Genomic DNA, 10,322 nt, shown 5'->3' on the forward strand with positions numbered 1-10,322 from the left:
GGTTGAATTCTTGAGTAGAAAATAAATTCATTTGAACCGAGAGATTTTTAGTGTCAACTCTTTAGTGGAGTCAGTTGACATTAAGCTAAACTTGGAAAAGGTTTGTGAACTTTTGAGTCCAAGTATTTAGCTCAAGCTTTGTTCATTTGGATCCATGAGGTCACTGTCACGAATCACATCGAGTAGGAATAGTTAAACTGGAAGCTAAGTCAAAACAAGAACGAAAATTGTCAAAAGAGTATTTTTGTCTTTTGAGACATATGATGAAATGAATGTCAATAAATTTTTTGACAAGGTCATTTGATGACTTAACATCACTCGGCCAAGTAAGTTTAATTGGGCCTTGTGGATTAATTTCATTTCATAAGAATTTTATTGAAAATTCTTAATGGGCCTTTTTCATGTTGTCATGAACAAATGAAGAAGCTTCTAGAAGCTCCTTCTGGAGAGCATGATAGGCGCCCAAATACCCAAGAGAAAGAGAGATTATTTTGTGCATAAATGTATCAAGATACTTGCCAAAAGAAAAAGAGGAAACAAATTTGCATGACATTGCCTCTTTGACCGAGTCGGTCATGGGCTGAACGTCGGGAGGTCTCTTCTTGAGAGGAGATTGGTATTGCCTTTGATTTAGGCGGCGGGATTGACGGACCGGCTTCGATCTCAACAGGGAGTTCCCCGTCCTTGGTGAGAGAAGTATCGACGTCCGCTGAAATCTCCAAGCATTTATAGTCGGGGTCATAGTCATGTCCCTCATCCATGAGGTCCTCGGATTCCCCGTGGGGGGTGCCTTGCGCAGGCGCCTTGCCCGCCAGTTGGCGGTGGTACCTCGTGTTAGCTATCTTTAGTTGGCGGATTTTCTCCTCCATCTCAAGGATGCGGTCGTCCCGACTGCCCTGAAGTGGAGGGGGCGAGGGAGTGCGACTCTCGTCGTTGAGAGACTCCTCGTCGCCTTGCGCTCGGGAGCGCAGGAAGTATATCTTCACTCCGGTTGCATTTTTGGGGTTATTCACGCCCTCAGAAGAAACGAGAGGTTGACCGCTCATGTCTTCCTCGAGTCGAGAAGAAAGGGGTCGAGCTGTAGAAGGGATTTCGGGCTGTGTAAGTCGCGAAGTCCCCTCCTAGCGCCAAAATGTTGTCGCACAAAAATGAACAACGATTAAATACCTCGGGCGGTTCGATGCAAGGCCGGACCAAGTGACTGCGCGCGGGCCAAAAATGGGAGCTCGTAGACCGAGCTGCACCCTCCAGACCCTGAGGTGTGTTTTGGGGGTATGACAGTGCCAAAGGTTGGCTGCCTACGTACACTTTAGTCGGGATCAGGTCAGAACGTAGTTCAATTTGTATGTCGAGGGCAATCTTGGGCTCGGAGGCTTGAGAATCCAAGGCTTTAGAGTAGGACCCAGCTCGTAGCTTCTGTTGAAGACTTTAAAGGGGCCGCGTGCCTCGTAGCTTGGAGTTCTAGCTCAAGGGCCAAGAATGAGCGTGAGAGGAGAGAATTCTCGAGTGAGAGAGAAGTGTTGGATGAGGAGTTGTGGGGCTGAATGAGCGTGTCTTTCCCTCCCCCTAAGGGGGGGTATTTATAGCATTTGGAAAGGCCTTGGGCCGGCCCCTTCAGGCGCACCGGGTGGCCGGGAGCGGGGCGCACGAGGCACTACGCCCAGGAGGGCGCAGGGCGCGCAGGGTGTGTCGCCGGATAGGCACGGGGCGCGCCGGGCGTAAGACTTGGCAGGGCGCGGCGTGCCCGGCAGTGGGCGTGCCCGGCCGAGGCGGTGGGATCGCTCGGCTGAGGCAGCAGGAGTGCTCGGCCGGGGCAGCAGGGATGCCCGACTGAGGCAGTAGAGGCGCTCGGCCGGGGCGGCAGGAGCACCCGGCCGAGGCAGCAGAGGCGCTCGGCCGGGGCAGCAGGGGCGCCCGGCCGAGGCAGCAGGGGCGCCCGGCCGAGGCAGCAGGGGCGCCCGGCCGAGGCAGCAGAGGCGCTCGGCTGGGGCGTGCGCGGGCCGGGACGACCGTGGCGCGGAAGCGCGCGCGGGCCGGGACGCCTAAGGCGCGGGAATGCGCGCGGGCCGGGACGCCCGGGGCGCGGAGTGCGCGCGGGCTGGGAAGGCCAGGGCGCAGGGTGCGCGCCGGCCAAGCGCGCTAGGGCGCGGGTGCGCATGGCCTCTGGGCCGGGGGCACAGGTGCACGCACGCCGGTCATGTTGGGCCGTGGGTGCGTCAGGGCGATCGGGCCTGGTGGGCCGGGGCCCGTTGGGCTTCCGGCCGGCGAAGCCCGGCCGGCCTTGAATTGTTTTTGAATTTCTATGTCCCGAAAACGACCGGTAACAAAATTCAATTTCAATTAAACTTTCAAAAATCAAAACATTTTAATCTTACACATCATGTTTATAATCTTATGAAAAACATTTTTGCTCAAGAAATTTTTCTCATTAGAGTTCTATAACTCATGGTAGTGGGGCTGAAAATCCGGAATTCTAAAAAAAACTGGACTTTTGGAACAGCCGCGCAGCTCGGTGTAAAATCGCCATAACTAGCGGCTCCGATGTCCTTTTGACCTGAAACCGGTGGCATTGGACAGAGGTCAGACAGAGCTTTAATTTGATTCAAGAATCATTAAATTTGATTTCTGAGTAGAGAGTTATACCACTTTTACTGCGGGTTTTACTCTAGCTCGAAAAAAAAAGAAATAATTAAAGCTTGGTCCTTTTTAGGTGCGAAAAAGAATCGAGTGTAACGGAACGTTTTAGGAGGTTGTTAAAGCTTTTATTTGTGTTTTATTAGCAAGGTAATAACATGGTATAAAAGAAATAACAACATGCATAAAACGATTCAAGTAAATAAAAGAAACTAGCAAGACAATATAACTAGTCACAAAATTTACTCGAAAAATCTCAAACCTTTAAAACACGTTTTTCAATATAAAAAATTAAAAACTTTTAGAACTGATTCTAATGTGTTTTAACAACATCTCAAACTCATAGAAAATCAACATGATTTTTAATTTAAAGGCAAGAGCAATAAATTAAAAAAAATCTAAGATAACAATTCTAACTTGTCACAAAATTAGTAAACTTTCGAAAACGATTTTCAAGCTCATATTTTTTAAATACATGTACATGCATATCTTTGACCATAGCTCTTATACCATTTGTTGGAATTGATCTAGGGTTTAAGAAAAAGTTTAACGCTTCGTTAAGGGGCAGAATTTTAAAAAATTTCTTTTTCAAGTAAAACAGTTTTTACTAACCTAGACAAAGTGCAAGCACATGTAAATAAAACTAATATGAGCATAATAAATTTACTAACCTCTTTAGAAGCTTGAACATTGATGAGCCTTCGGAAGGTTGATAAAGTTCGTCTCCCTCGCAGCACGTCTCTCTTTCTTTCCTCGGCAACTCGAGCAACCACGAAAGTTTCTATCACTAAATCACTCGAAATAAAAGGAATTAGTGAGTGAGCACTTTTAAACACTACGACTTAAGAACGAGTCTTGAAGTCGTAGAGCTAAACTCTAGGTCAAATGAGGACCTAGGTGCCAAAACAATAAAACGAAATTGACCAGAGACAGAGAGGCGAGGGGCGCCACAAGGTCTAGAGAGAGAGGCTCTCAATCTCTAACTTATGTGGAATAATGAATGAAATGAGAGGAATGAGGTGGGGTATTTATAGGAGAATAGTTGGCCTTGGAAAGAAGTAGTTTCCTCTTATTTTCCAAGCCTTTATGAGCAATCTTTTATTACCCATTCCCACCTCAAGCAAATCCCCAAGGGATTAGTTTCCTCTTTTGTTTCCCTTCTTGGTTGCCTTGGCCGATTCTCTTTGTTTCCTCATAGAGGAAATTTGTTTCCTCTTTTTCTTTGGGCAAGTATCTTCATACATTTATGCACAAAATATTCTCTCTTCCTATGGGTATGTTGGGCGCCCAAAACCTTCTAGAAAGGGCTTCTAGAAGCTTTTTCATTTGTTCATGACAACATGAAAAATGCCCATTAAGAATTTTCAATAAAATTCTTATGAAATAAAATTAATCCACAAGGCCCAATTGAACTAACTTGGCCGAGTGATATCAAGTCATCAAATGACCTTGTCAAAAAATTTATTGACATTCATTTCATCCTATGTCTGAAAAGACAAAAATACCCTTTTGACAATTTTCGTTCTTGTTTTTGACTTAGCTTCAAGTTTAACTATTCCTAATCGATGTGATTCGTGACAGTGACCTCATGGATCCAAATGAACAAAGCTTGAGCTAAAATACTTGGACTCAAAAGTTCACGAACCTTTTCCAAGTTTAGCTTAATGTCAACTGACTCCACTAAAGAGTTGACACTGAAAATCTCTCGGTTCAAATGAATTTATTTTCTACTCAAGAATAAATCCACATCAGGATCTGTGTTCATCCTTAATGGTGGAGCTATTTTGTGGAGAAGTATTAAGTAATCTTGCATTGCTGACTCCACAATGGAAGCAGAATATGTGGCTGCTTGTGAAGCATCCAAAGAGGCTGTATTGCTTAAGAAATTCCTTAAGTATTTGGAAGTTGTTCCAAACGTCGACGAGCCCATGACCCTTTATTGTGATAATAGTGTGGCTATCGCTAACTCAAAGGAACCTAGAAGCCATAAGCGCTCTAAGCATATGGAGAGGAAATACCATTTGATTCGAGAGATCGTGCAGCGCGGAGACGTGGAAGTGAAGAAGATCTCAACGGTGGACAACCTCGCAGATCCATTCACCAAGGCCCTAGCGAACAAGGTCTTCGACCAACATCGTGAGGGATTAGGCATGAAGGACTACACACACCTTCTTTGAGTCAAGTGGGAGTTTGTTGTCAATGGTGCCCACAAGAAGAGTTGTAGTCTTTTTTTTGTACATTTGATGTAATAAAGTCTCATGAAGACTCTAGCTTGTAACTGCCTATCTATTCATTAATAAAGTTGAAACGTTCATTCAATCTTCCTTGTCTGAAGCTTTATGATAAAACCTTAGTCTTTTAGTCCATAAACAAACTTAACAACTTACGAAGAGACAAATGTAGATTTGCATGAACAAACTCTTCGTAGTTTGCTTAAAACGATATATTCGCAATCTTAGGGTCAAAGGACTATTGACCTCAGTATGATTGTTAGAAGAATCTATGATGTCTGGTTATGAGGCATTGAGAGTTTGGGACTCTATAGTTCTTCTAGGTATCTTCCGAAGATACTGAATTGACCAGTACACTTCTAGAGACAATATAAGAACAAACCATTTAACCTCTTATGTCTCGAAGTCACTATGTATGAATTGCATCATGCTTACCTTAATCCTGAAATGAGACATGCCATTTCACACCTTAGTATTCTCATTTGAGAAAGTCAAAGTTCGGACTCACTATGTGATTCCGAACAAGGCCTATTGGTGAAGTACTAAGTTGTGAGTCTGTCATGAGTAACTTTGTGAAGTTCTCATAGATATCGAATTCATGTACAAGATTGATGAAATGCAATGTATGTCACCTCATGCTTTGTTCCTTGGAGTGTGAATAAATGAACTGGCCAGTGTCCAAATTGAGTCCTGACTCTTTTGGATGAAACAATGTGACTTGTTAGCTCCTCGTCAATACATTGTTTCTAACTTATTCACAAGCGACAAAGGAGTTGAGGAAATAACAGCTAGAAGGGTAAAATGGTAATTTAGTAAATCCCGACTAGCTTATGACATTCATGAAGGGTAAACATAGATAATATTCAGTGGATCCGCTCATTATAATTAGGTGAATTCTTGAGTAGAAAATAAATTCATTTGAACCGAGAGATTTTCAGTGTCAGCTCTTTAGTGGAGTCAGTTGGCATTAAGCTAAACTTGGAAAAGGTTTGTGAACTTTTGAGTCCAAGTGTTTAGCTCAAGCTTTGTTCATTTGGGTCCATGAGGTCACTGTCACGAATCACATCGATAGGAATAGTTAAACTGGAAGCTAAGTCAAAACAAGAACGAAAATTGTCGAAAGGGTATTTTTGTCTTTTGAGACAAAGGATGAAATGAATGTCAATAAATTTTGACAGGGTCATTTTATGACATGTTTCACTCGGCCATGACTTGATCATTGGGCCTTGTGAATTAATTTCATTTCATAAGAATTTTATTGAAAATTCTTATTGGGCCTTTTTCATGTTGTCATGAACAAATGGAAAAGCTTCTAGAAGCCTTTTCTAGAAGGCTATAGGCGCCCAACATACCCAAGAGATAGAGAGAATATTTTGTGCATAAATGTATGAAGATACTTGCCAAAAGAAAAAGAGGAAACAAATTTCCTCTAAGGGAAACAAGAGGTAGGCGCCCAAGTTGAGAAAGAAGCAAGGCAAGGAACAAAAAAGGAAACAAATCCAAGGCTTAATGAAGCCTACCTTGGCCGAGTGCATCATAGAGGAAAAGAGGAAGTTGGCTCATGAATATGTGATATTCTATAGAAGAGGAAACTACCTTATTGAAGGTGAGACCTCTCCTATAAATAGGAGCCTCATTCTTCTCATTTTTCTCATTCCACATAAGTTAGAGATTGAGAGCTTCTCTCTCTAGACCTTGTGGTGGCCGAAAATCCTCTCTCTCTCTCTCTAGTTTATTTTCGATTTTTTCTTGTCTTGGCACCTAGGTCCTCACTCGACCTTGTGTTTAGCTCTGCGACTTCGAGACTCGTTCTTAAGTCGTAGCGTTTAAAAGTGCCCACTCACTGATTCCTTCTTTTCGAGTGATTTAGTGATAGAAACTTTCGTGGTTGCTCGAGGTGCCGAGGAAAGAAAGAGAGACGTGCTGCGAGGGGAGACGAGCGTTGCAAACTTTCCACAAGCTTCTTCAAAGTTCAAGCTTCAAGAAAGGTTAGTAAACTTCTAGCTCATATTGGTTTTTAATTACATGTACTTGCACTTGTCTAGGTTAGTAAAAATTGTTTTACTTGTAAAAGAAAATTTTTAAAATTCCGCCGCTTACCGAAGCGTTAATTATTTTCTCAAACCCTAGATCGATTCCAACAAATGGTATCAGAGCTATGGTCAAAGAGATGCATGTATATGTTTTTAAAAATATGAGCTTGAAAATCGTTTTCGAAAGTTTACTAATTTTGTGACAAGTTAGAATTGTAATCTTAGTTTTTTTTTAATTTAATGCTCTTGTCTTTAAATTAAAAAGCATGTTGATTTTCTATGAGTTTGGGATGTTTTTAAAACACATTAGAATCAGTTATAAAAGTTTTTAATTTTTTATATTGAAAAACGTGTTTTAAAGGTTTGAAAAATTTCGGTAAATTTTGTGACTAGTTACTTTGTCTTTCTAGTTTCTTTTATTTACCGTATTCGTTTTATGCTTGTTGTTATTTTTTTTATTCTATGTTATTACCCTGCTAATAAAACACAAATAAAAGCTTTAAACAACTTCATAAAACGTTCCGTTACACTTGATTCTTTTTCGCACCGAAATAGGACCAAGCTTTAATTTATTTCTTTTTCTTCGAGCTGGAGTAAACCCGCATCAAAAGTGGCATAACTCTTTGCTCAGAAATCTAAATTTAATAATTCTTAAATCAAATTAAAGCTCTGTCTGTCCTCTGTCCAATGCCACCGGTTTCGGCTCAAAAGGACATCGGAGCCGCCAGATATGGCGATTTTACTCCGAGGTGCGCGGCTGTCTGAAACTCCAGTTTTTTAGAAATCCGGATTTTCAAACCCCACTACCATGAGTTATAGAACTCTAATGAGAAAATTTTCTTGAGAAAAAATGTTTTTCATATGATTATAAACATGATGTGTAAGATTAAAAGTTTTGATTTTTGAAAGATTAATTGAAATTGAATTTTTACAAAACTAGTTTGAATTTTGAAAAACCGTTTTCACTTTCAAACTTGAAAATATTTTGTCATCCAAATCAAATAAATTTTCAAAATGTTTTCAAAACTATATCTATATCACATATGTTCAAAATCTATATGCTCTTGAAAATTTGAGTGGGAGGTCTCTTTGTAGACAACCGAAAAATAAAAAGATGTGTAATCTCAAACTTTCAAGTGTTCGAGTGAGTTGAAGTTCACACTTCCCTCACGCACTTTCCCGAAATAGAAAATAGGAAAAGATCGAGTATGTACCTTGTGCCTTTATGCACTAATACTGCTCTGAACATGTCGATCTAGGATTCTCTTCTAGTTGTCCGCTCTGTCGCTCTCTAACTAGGAAATTTGTTTCCGAACTTATAAGAGTCGATGAACCAACTCCAAAAACTAAGTGGGAGGGTTATATTCGTTGTTTGTAACCCGCGATCCCCAACACTAGTGAAAGATGCAATAACGTGGGACTAAGAGCCGCTCTTGCGACCCTCACTTAAATGTGAGTACTCCAAGGCGTTATTGCTTCGATCATTGCTCAATGAGCTACGTCCGAGAGAGATGCAATGATTACAAGGCCTCCCCTTGGGGGATTGTTTTTCAAAGCTGATCTTTTGGACTAAGTGGTTGGTTGCACGCTTAGGCTCAATCCCTAGTATCCTCCCTTGAGGCTCTGCGAAAGGATGTGAGTGATCAAACCAATTTACAAGGTGGCTAGTCAAAATAGATGTATTGACATCTTGGCTTAGCATTAATGATGTGTCATTTACTTATAAATGGAGATTTTTTGCGGCCTTCTCTTGAGGGAGTAAATTATCGTTTGGTTTATAACACCTTTGGATTTTACAAAAGTCTTAATGAAACTTAAATCCTAAACCAAAGACTAATCATAAACTTGTTTCAACTTTTATAGGCAATATGTCTCTCAACCCTCTCTCTACAATTCTTTCCTCGAATAAACTCGAAGGCGACAATTACGTCGACTGGAAACGTAACCTCGACATAGTCCTTACTGTCGACAAGCACAAATGGGTTCTCACCACCCCATGTCCTCAAACGAATGATGATTCGACGCAAGAGGAGAAAGACGTCCTGGCGGCCTGGCTTCGATCCGATGAGATTGCGAGATGCTACATTTTGGCATCGATGAACAATGTGTTGCAACAACAACATCGTGATTATGAAACTGCCACCGATATGCTCTACAATCTCCATGAGATGTTTGGAGGGCAAGGACGTCAAGCTAGGCAACAAGCGGTCCGACAATTCATGAACTGTCGTATGAAGGCTGGAACTCCCGTTAGAGATCATATGATGCTGATCATTAGCTATCTCAACGAGATGGAGATTCTTGGATCTGAGATTGATGGGGAGACTAAAATAGATATGATCTTGGAAACTCTCCCCGAAACCTTTGATTCCTTCAAGTTGAATTATTCCATGAACAAGCTAGAGTACACTGTTACCGAGCTCATGAAGGAACTTCAAACCGCTGAGGCACTCACTAAGAAAAAGAGGGCTCAAGGAGAAGTACATGCTACTGCCTCCACCTCTGGATCTAAGAAGAGACCTCGCAAGGCCGAGAAGAAGAACCAACCTAAGGTTCAAACGAAGAAGAAGGCGCCAAAGGCTCCGAAGGTGGACAAGTCTAAAGACAAGTGCCACCACTGCAACGAGCCTGGTCACTGGCGTAGGAACTGTCCTGCCTACCTCAAAACCAAAGCAAAAGGTATTGTACTTGTTACTGAAGCCTGTTTAGTAGCTGATAATATATCATCGTGGATTATTGACTCCGCTGCTACTAACCATATTTGCTGCTCCTTGACTGGTTTTAGGAAAAGCAAAAGCTTAGAGGATGGCGACTTCTGCTTCAAGTGGGGTGATGAGAGCGTGGTGTCTGCGAAGGCTGTGGGATCCGTGACGCTATCTTTTGAAGATCGAACTTTAAATTTGAATAATGTTTATTATGTTCCTTCCTTTGGGAAAAACCTAGTATCCGTTGCTCAACTTTTCGAGCAAGATTATTATTTAAAGTTTATAAAGAATGGAATTCGTATTTCTTTTTCTGATTCTTTCGTCACTGATGCATGTATGAAGAATGGTCTTTTTTACATCTATCCCACTCAACCTTCTCTTTTAGACACCGAAATAGATAACGATCTAATTAGGGAGCCAAAGAGGATCAAACTTTCTGAATCCTCCGATCTAACAAAATCAACATACCTCTGGCACTTAAGACTTGGTCATATCAGTCTAGATAGGATTAAGAGACTTGTGAGGGATGGTCCACTCCAAGCCTCTGCAATAGGCTCACTACCTACTTGTGAATCCTGTATAGAAGGAAAAATGACTAAGCAACCTTTCTCCGATAAGGGTCGAAGAGCCACTGAGTTGCTGGAACTAATACATTCTGATGTATGTGGTCCGCTCAACCAACAGGCACGTGGAGGATACGAATACTTCGTTACCTTCAC

Source organism: Urtica dioica, chromosome 10, assembly GCF_054948205.1.
Source record: "Urtica dioica subsp. dioica isolate 48M chromosome 10, U.dioica_male_clone48M_v1_H2, whole genome shotgun sequence".
NCBI lineage: Eukaryota > Viridiplantae > Streptophyta > Magnoliopsida > Rosales > Urticaceae > Urtica > Urtica dioica.